Raw genomic sequence first — 9,517 nt, 5'->3', positions numbered from 1 at the left:
AGTCTCATGGTTTTTCTCGAGTTGCGGCCGGAACCTGGGGTATATTCTCGAGTTACGACGGGGAGGGCCCTTCCAGACACGTGTTTGTTCAGAGACGTCAGGACTCCTGCCTAGGTGCGAGGGACACCTCGGGATTCTCCTCGAGTCTTGGCATGGCAATTGGGACGCGTCTCCACGTGAGGCGGGAGACCCAGGGTCCCTTTCCACGTGCCACAGGAATCCTGGGACTCCTATCCATTTTCAAGAGGAGTCAGGCATCGTCTCCTTTGGAAGCATTGATCTCTGCGGACCTCACGAGTTGTCAAAGGATGTGAGGCCTCCGGTCGCGATGATGCAGAGATCTAGGTCTTTCTCTGTGGTCTCCACAGGGGATTCAGACATCCATTCGTCTTGGGAGATGCAAGACGAGCCTGCATTCAATTCACTGTTGGGATATCAGGCCTTACTTCGATTCCGAGCATCTCGGTGTCCATACCACTGTGGCCACAAATTCAGGGCCCCTCTCACATACCTGTAGCTGAGAGAAGCCTCCTCTTGAGGTGCTTGTGGAAAGTTGGCATTCCTCTTGAGTCGAAGCCAGGGACTAAGCTCTCATCTCGAGTTGATTTGGGGTCCACGGAGCCCTTTCGTGTTGCTACAGTGACCTCAGGATCCCTCTAGACTTGAGACAGTGATCTTGGGTTTTCTCTGGAGTGCCATCAAGGAAATCAAGGCTCCTTTCACGTTTGATGTGGAACACGGAATTGCTCTGCACCCAGTGCAGGGGAATCGGGTCTCATGTCACGGCGAGGGGGAAGTCTCATGGTTTTTCTCGAGTTGCGGCCGGAACCTGGAGTATATTCTCGAGTTACGACGGGGAGGGCCCTTCCAGACACGTGTTTGTTCAGAGACATCAGGACTCCTGCCTAGGAGCGAGGGACACATCGGGATTCTCCTGGAGTCTTTGCATTGCAATTGGAACGCGTCTCCACGTGAGGCGGGAGACCCAGGGTCCCTTCGACGTGCCACAGATATCCTGGGACTCCTATCCATTTCAAGAGGAGTCAGGCATCATCTCCTTCGGAAGTATTGATCTCAGCGGACCTCTCGAGTTTTCAAAGGATATGAGGCCTCCGGTCGCGAGGAGGCGGAGGACTAGGTCTTTCTCTGTGGTCTCCACAGGGGATTCAGGCAACCCTTCGTCTTGGGAGATGCAAGACGAGCCTGAATTCAATTCACTGCAGGGATATCCGGCCTTACTTCGACTCAGAGCATCTCGGTGTCCACTCCACTTGAGGCCACAAACTCAGGGTCCCTCTCACATACCTGTAGCTGAGAGAAGCCTCCTCTTGAGGTGCTTGTGGAAAGTTGGCATTCCTCTTGAGGCGAAGCCAGGGACTAAGCTCTCATCTCGAGTTGATTTGGGGTCCACAGAGCCATTTCTTGTTGCTCCAGTGACCTCAGGATCCCTCTAGACTTGAGACAGTGATCTTGGGTTTTCTCTGGAGTTCCATCGAGGAAATCAAGGCTCCTTTCACGTTTGATGTGGAACACGGAATTGCTCTGCATGCAGTGCAGGGGAATCGGGCCTCATCTCGCGGCGAGGGGGAAGTCTCATGGTTTTTCTCGAGTTGCGGACGGAACCTGTGGTATATTCTCGAGTTAGGACGGGGAGGGCCCTTCCAGACACGTGTTTGTTCAGCGACGTCAGGACTCCTGCCTAGGTGCGAGGGACACCTCGGGATTCTCCTCGAGTCTTGGCATGGCAATTGGGACGCGTCTCCACGTGAGGTGGGAGACCCAGGGTCCCTTCCCACGTGCCACAGGGATCCTGGGACTCCTATCCATTTTCAAGAGGAGTCAGGCATCGTCTCCTTTGGAAGCATTGATCTCCGCGGACCTCTCGAGTTTTCAAAGGATGTGAGGCCTCCGATCTCGATGAGGCGGAGGACTAGGTCTTTCTCTGTGGTCTCCACAGGGGATTCAGACATCCCTTCGTCTTGGGAGATGCAAGACGAGCCTGCATTCAATTCACTGCAGGGATATCCTGCCTTACTTCGAGTCAGAGCATCTCGGTGTCCATTCCATTTGAGGCCACAAACTCAGGGTCCCTCTCACATACTTGTAGCTGAGAGAAGCCTCCTCTTGAGGTGCTTGTGGAAAGTTGGTATTCCTCTTGAGTCGAAGCCAGGGACTAAGCTCTCATCTCGAGTTGATTTGGGGTCCACAGAGCCCTTTCGTGTTGCTCCAGTGACCTCAGGATCCCTCTAGACTTGAGACAGTGATCTTGGCTTTTGTCTGGAGTGCCATCAAGGAAATCAAGGCTCCTTTCACGTTTGATGTGGAACACGGAATTGCTCTGCACGCAGTGCAGGGGAATCGGGTCTCATATCACGGCGAGGGGGAAGTCTCATGGTTTTTCTCGAGTTGCGGCCGGAACCTGGGGTATATTCTCGAGTTACGACGGGGAGGGCCCTTCCAGACACGTGTTTGTTCAGCGACATCAGGACTCCTGCCTAGGAGCGAGGGACACATCGGGATTCTCCTGGAGTCTTTGCATTGCAATTGGAACGCGTCTCCACGTGAGGCGGGAGACCCAGGGTCCCTTCGACGTGCCACAGATATCCTGGGACTCCTATCCATTTTCAAGAGGAGTCAGGCATCATCTCCTTCGGAAGTATTGATCTCAGCGGACCTCTCGAGTTTTCAAAGGATATGAGGCCTCCGGTCGCGAGGAGGCGGAGGACTAGGTCTTTCTCTGTGGTCTCCACAGGGGATTCAGGCAACCCTTCGTCTTGGGAGATGCAAGACGAGCCTGAATTCAATTCACTGCAGGGATATCCGGCCTTACGTCGACTCAGAGCATCTCGGTGTCCACTCCACTTGAGGCCACAAACTCAGGGTCCCTCTCACATACCTGTAGCTGAGAGAAGCCTCCTCTTGAGGTGCTTGTGGAAAGTTGGCATTCCTCTTGAGTCGAAGCCAGGGACTAAGCTCTCATCTCGAGTTGATTTGGGGTCCACAGAGCCATTTCTTGTTGCTCCAGTGACCTCAGGATCCCTCTAGACTTGAGACAGTGATCTTGGGTTTTCTCTGGAGTTCCATCGAGGAAATCAAGGCTCCTTTCACGTGTGATGTGGAACACGGAATTGCTCTGCATGCAGTGCAGGGGAATCGGGCCTCATCTCGCGGCGAGGGGGAAGTCTCATGGTTTTTCTCGAGTTGCGGACGGAACCTGTGGTATATTCTCGAGTTAGGACGGGGAGGGCCCTTCCAGACACGTGTTTGTTCAGCGACGTCAGGACTCCTGCCTAGGGGCGAGGGACACCTCGGGATTCTCCTCGAGTCTTGGCATGGCAATTGGGACGCGTCTCCACGTGAGGTGGGAGACCCAGTGTCCCTTCCCACGTGCCACAGGGATCCTGGGACTCCTATCCATTTTCAAGAGGAGTCAGGCATCGTCTCCTTTGGAAGCATTGATCTCCGCGGACCTCTCGAGTTTTCAAAGGATGTGAGGCCTCCGGTCTCGATGAGGCGGAGGACTAGGTCTTTCTCTGTGGTCTCCACAGGGGATTCAGACATCCCTTTGTCTTGGGAGATGCAAGACAAGCCTGCATTCAATTCACTGCAGGGATATCCTGCCTTACTTCGAGTCAGAGCATCTCGGTGTCCATTCCACTTGAGGCCACAAACTAAGGGTCCCTCTCACATACTTGTAGCTGAGAGAAGCCTCCTCTTGAGGTGCTTGTGGAAAGTTGGTATTCCTCTTGAGTCGAAGCCAGGGACTAAGCTCTCATCTCGAGTTGATTTGGGGTCCACAGAGCCCTTTCGTGTTGCTACAGTGACCTCAGGATCCCTCTAGACTTGAGACAGTGATCTTGGCTTTTGTCTGGAGTGCCATCAAGGAAATCAAGGCTCCTTTCACGTTTGATTTGGAACACGGAATTGCTCTGCACGCAGTGAAGGGGAATCGGGCCTCATTTCGCGGCGAGGGGGAAGTCTCATGGTTTTTCTCGAGTTGCGGCCGGAACCGGGGGTATATTCTCGAGTCACGACGGGGAGGGCCCTTGCAGACACGTGTTTGTTCAGCGACGTCAGGACTCCTGCCTAGGTGCGAGGGACACCTCGGGATTCTCCTCGAGTCTTGGCATGGCAATTGGGATGCGTCTCCACGTGAGGCGGGAGACCCAGGGTCCCTTTCCACGTGCCACAGGGATCCTGGGACTCCTATCCATTTTCAAGAGGAGTGAGGCATCGTCTCCTTTGGAAGCATTGATCTCCGCGCACATCTCGAGTTTTCAAAGGATGTGAGGCCTCCGGTCGCGTTGAGTCGGACGACTAGGTCTTTCTCTGTGGTCTCCACAGGGGATTCAGACATCCCTTCGTCTTGGGAGATGCAAGACGAGCCTGCATTCAATTCACTGCAGGCATATCCGGCCTTACTTAGAGTCAGAGCATCTCGGTGTCCATTGCACTTGAGGCCACAAACTCAGGTTCCCTCTCACATACTTGTAGCTGAGAGAAGCCTCCTCTTGAGGTGCTTGTGGAAAGTTGGTATTCCTCTTGAGTCGAAGCCAGGGACTAAGCTCTCATCTCGAGTTGATTGGGGTCCACGGAGCCCTTTCGTGTTGCTCCAGTGACCTCAGGATCCCTTTAGACTTCAGACAGTGATCTTGGGTTTTCTCTGGAGTGCCATCAAGGAAATCAAGTCTCCTTTCACGTTTGATATGGAACACGGAATTGCCCTGCACGCAGTGCAGGGGAATTGGGCCTCATCTCACGGCGAGCTGGAACTCTCATTGTTTTTCTCGAGTTGCGGCCGGAACCTGGGGTATATTCTCGAGTTACGACGGGGAAGGCCCTTCCAGACACGTGTTTGTTCAGCGACGTCAGGACTCCTGCCTAGGTGTGAGGGACACCTCGGGATTCTCCTCTAGTCTTGGCATGGCAATTGGGACGCGGCTCCACGTGAGGCGCGAGACCCAGTGTCCCTTTCTACGTGCCACAGGGATCCTGGGACTTCCATCCATTTGCAAGAGGAGTCAGGCCTCGTCTCCTTTGGAAGCATTGATCTGCGCGGACCTCTCGAGTTTTCAAAGGATGTGAGGCCTCCGTTCGCGTTGAGGCGGAGGACTAGGTCTTTCTCTGTGGTCTCCACAGGGGATTCAGACAACCCTTTGTCTTGGGACATGCAAGACGAGCCTGCATTCAATTCACTGCAGGGATATCCGGCCTTAATTCAAGTCAGAGCATCTTGGTGTCCATTCCACTTGAGGCCACAAACTCAGGGTCCCTCTCACATACCTGTAGCTGAGAAAAAACTCCTCTTGAGGTGCTTGTGGAAAGTTGGTATTCCTCTTGAGTCGAAGCCAGGAACTAAGCTCTCATCTCCAGTTGATTTGGGGTCCACGGAGCCCTTTCGTGTTGCTCCAGTGACCTCAGGATCCCTCTAGACTAGAGACAGTGATCTTGGGTTTTCTCTGGAGTGCCATCAAGGAAATCAAGGCTCCTTTCACGTTTGATGTGGAACACGGAATTGCTCTGCACGCAGTGCAGGGGAATCGGGCCTCATTTCGCGGCGAGGGGGAAGTCTCATGGTTTTTCTCGAGTTGCGGCCGGAACCTGGGGTATATTCTCGAGTTACGACGGGGAGGGCCCTTCCAGACACGTGTTTGTTCAGCGACGTCAGGACTCCTGCCTAGGTGCGAGGGACACCTCGGGATTCTCCTCGAGTATTGGCATGGCAATTGGGACGCGCATCCACGTGACGCGGGAGACCCAGGGTCCCTTTCCACGTGCTACAGGGATCCTGGGACTCCTATCCATTTTCAAGAGGAGTCAGGCATCGTCTCCTTTGGAAACATCGATCTCTGCAGACCTCTCGAGTTTTCAAAGGATGTGAGGCCTCCGGTCACGATGAGGCGGAGGACTAGGTCTTTCTCTGTGGTCTCCACAGGGGATTCAGACATCCCTTCGTCTTGGGAGATGCAAGACGAGCCTGCATTCAATTCACTGCAGGAATATTCGGCCTTACTTCGAGTCATAGCATCTCGGTGTCCATTCCACTTGAGGCCACAAACACAGGGTCCCTCTCACATACCTGTAGCTGAGAGAAGCCTCCTCTTGAGGTGCTTGTGGAAAGTTGGTATTCCTCTTGAGTCGAAGCCAGCGACTAAGCTCTCATCTCGAGTTGATTTGGGGTCCACGGAGAACTTTCGTGTTGCTCCAGTGACCTCAGGATCCCTCTAGACTTGCGACAGTGATCTTGGGTTTTCTCTGGAGTGCCATCAAGGAAATCAAGGCTCCTTTCACGTTTGATGTGGAACTCGGAATTGCTCTGCACGCAGTGCAGGGGAATCGGGCCTCATCTCGCGGCGAGGGGAAGTCTCATGGTTTTTCTCGAGTTGCGGCCGGAACCTGGGGTATATTCTCGAGTTACGACGGGGAGGGCGCTTCCAGACACGTGTTTGTTCAGCGACGTCAGGACTCCTGCCTAGGTGTGAGGGACACCTCGGGATTCTCCTGGAGTCTTGGCATGGCATTTGGGACGCGTCTCCACATGAGGCGGGAGACCCAGGGTCCCTTTTCACGTGCCACAGTGATCCTGGGACTCCTATGCATTTTCAAGAGGAGTCAGGCATCGTCTCCTTTGGAAGCATTGATCTCTGCAGACCTCTCGAGTTTTCAAAGGATGTGAGGACTCCGGTCACGATGAGGGGGAGGACTAGGTCTTTCTCTGTGGTCTCCACAGGGGATTCAGACATCCCTTCGTCTTGGGAGATGCAAGACGAGCCTGCATTCAATTCACTGCAGGGATATCCGGCCTTACTTCGAGTCAGAGCATCTCGGTTTCCATTCCACCTGAGGCCACAAACTTAGGGTCCCTCTCACAAACCTGTAGTTGAGAGAAGCCTCCTCTTGAGGTGCTTGTGGAAAGTTGGTATTCCTCTTGAGTCGAAGCCAGGTACTAAGCTCTCATCTCGAGTTGATTTGTGGTCCACGGAGCCCTTTCGTGTTGCTCCAGTGACCTCAGGATCCCTCTAGACTTGAGACAGTGAACCTGGGTTTTTTCTGGAGTGCCATCAAGGAAATCAAGGCTCCTTTCACGTTTGATGTGGACCTCGGAATTGCTCTGCACGCAGTGCAGGGGAATCGGGCCTCATTTCGCGGCGAGGGGGAAGTCTCATGGTTTTTCTCGAGTTGCGGCCGGAACCTGGGGTATATTCTCGAGTTACGACGGGGAGGGCCCTTCCAGACACGTGTTTGTTCAGCGACGTCAGGACTCCTGCCTAGGTGCGAGGGAAACCTCGGGATTCTCGTCGAGTCTTGGCATGGAAACAGGGACGCATCTCCACGTGAGGCGGGAGACCCAGGGTCCCTTTCCACGTGCCACAGGGATCTTGGGAATCCTATCCATTTTCAAGAGGAGTCAGGCATCATCTCCTTTGGAAGCATTGTTCTCCGCGGACCTCTCGAGTTTTCAAATGATATGAGGCCTCCGGTCGCGATGAGGCGGAGAACTAGGTCTTTCTCTGTGGTCTCCACAGGGGATGCAGACATCCCTTCGTCTTGGGAGATGCAAGATGAGCCTGCATTCAATTCACTGCACGGATATCCGGCCTTACTTCGAGTCAGAGCATCTCGGTGTCCATTCCACTTGAGGCCAAAAACTCAGGGTCCCTCTCACATACATATAGCTGAGAGAAGCCTCCTCTTGAGGTGCTTGTGGAAAGTTGGTATGCCTCTTGAGTCGAAGCCAGGGACTAAGCTCTCATCTCGAGTTGATTTGGGGTCCAGGAGCCGTTTCGTGTTGCTATAGTGACCTCAGGATCCCTCTAGACTTGAGAGAGTAATCTTGGGTTTTCTCTGGAGTGCCATCAAGGAAATCAAGGCTCCTTTCACTTTTGATGTGGAACACGGAATTGCTCTGCACGCAGTGCAGGGGAATAGGGCTTCATCTAGCGGCAAGGGGGAAGTCTCCTGGTATTGCTCGAGTTGCGGCCGGAACCTGGAGTATATTCTCGAGTTACGACGGGGAGGGCCCTTCCAGACACGTGTTTGCTGAGCAACGTCAGGACTCCTGCCTAGGTGCGAGGGACACCTCGGGATTCTCCTCGAGTCTTGGCATGGCAATTGGGACGCGTCTCCACGTGAGGCGGGAGATCCAGGGTCCCTTTCCACGTGCCACAGGGATCCTGGGACTCCGATCCATTTGCAAGAGGAGTCAGGCATCGTCTCCTTTGGAAGCATTGATCTCCGCGGACCTCTCGAGTTTTCAAAGGATGTGAGGCCTCTGGTCGCGATGAGGCGGAGAACTAGGTCTTTCTCTGTGGTCTCCACAGGGGATTCAGACATCCCTTCGTCTTGGAGATGCAAGACGAGCCTGCATTCAATTCACTGCAGGGATATCCGGCCTTACTTCAATTCAGAGCATCTCAGTGTCCATTCCACTTGAGGCCACAAACTCAGGGTCCCTCTCACATACCTGTAGCTGAGAGAAGCCTCCTCTTGAGGTGCTTGTGGAAAGTAGGTATTCCTCTTGAGTCGAAGCCAGGGGCCAATCTCTCATCTCGAGTTGATTTGGGGTACACGGAGCCATTTCGTGTTGCTACAGAGACCTCAGGATCCCTCTAGACTTGAGAAAGTTATCTTGGGTTTTCCCTGGAGTGCCATCAAGGAAATCAAGGCTCCTTTCACGTTTGATGTGGAACACGGAATTGCTCTGCATGCAGCGCAGGGAAATCGGGCCTCATCTCGCGGCGATGGGGAAGTCGCATGGTTTTTCTCGAGTTGCGGCCGGAACCTGGGGTATATTCTCGAGTTACGACGGGGAGGGCCCTTCCAGACACGTGTTTGTTCAGCGACGTCAGGACTCCTGCCTAGGTGCGAGGGACACCTCGGGATTCTCCTCGAGTCTTGGCATGGCAATTGGACGCGTCCACGTGAGGCGGGAGACCCAGGGTCCCTTTCCACCTGACACAGGGATCCTGGGACTCCTATCCATTTTCAAGAGGAGTCAGGCATCGTCTCCTTTGGAAGCATTGATCTCCGGGCACCTCTCGAGTTTTCAGGGATGTGAGGCCTCCGGTCGCGATGAGGCGGAGAACTAGGCCTTTCTCTGTGGTCTCCACAGGGGATGCAGACATTCCTTCGTCTTGGGAGATGCAAGATGAGCCTGCATTCAATTCACTGCAGGGATATCCAGCCTTATTTCGAGTCAGAGCATCTCGGTGTCCATTCCACTTGAGGCCACAAACTCAGGGTCCCTCTCACATACCTGTAGCTGAGAGAAGCCTCCTCTTGAGGTGCTTGTGGAAAGTTGGTATTCCTCTTGAGTCGAAGCCAGGGACTAAGCTCTCATCTCGAGTTGATTTGGGGTACACGGAGCCTTTTCGTGTTGCTACAGTGACCTCAGGATCCCTCTAGACTTGAGACAGTGATCTTGGGTTTTCTCTGGAGTGCCATCAAGGAAATCAAGGCTCCATTCACGTTTGATGTGGAACGCGGAATTGCTCTGCACGCAGTGCAGGGGAATCGG

Source organism: Dama dama, unplaced genomic scaffold (assembly GCF_033118175.1).
Source record: "Dama dama isolate Ldn47 unplaced genomic scaffold, ASM3311817v1 ptg000041l, whole genome shotgun sequence".
Classification (NCBI taxonomy): Eukaryota; Metazoa; Chordata; class Mammalia; order Artiodactyla; family Cervidae; genus Dama; species Dama dama.
Note: the sequence above shows the minus strand (reverse complement) of the source record.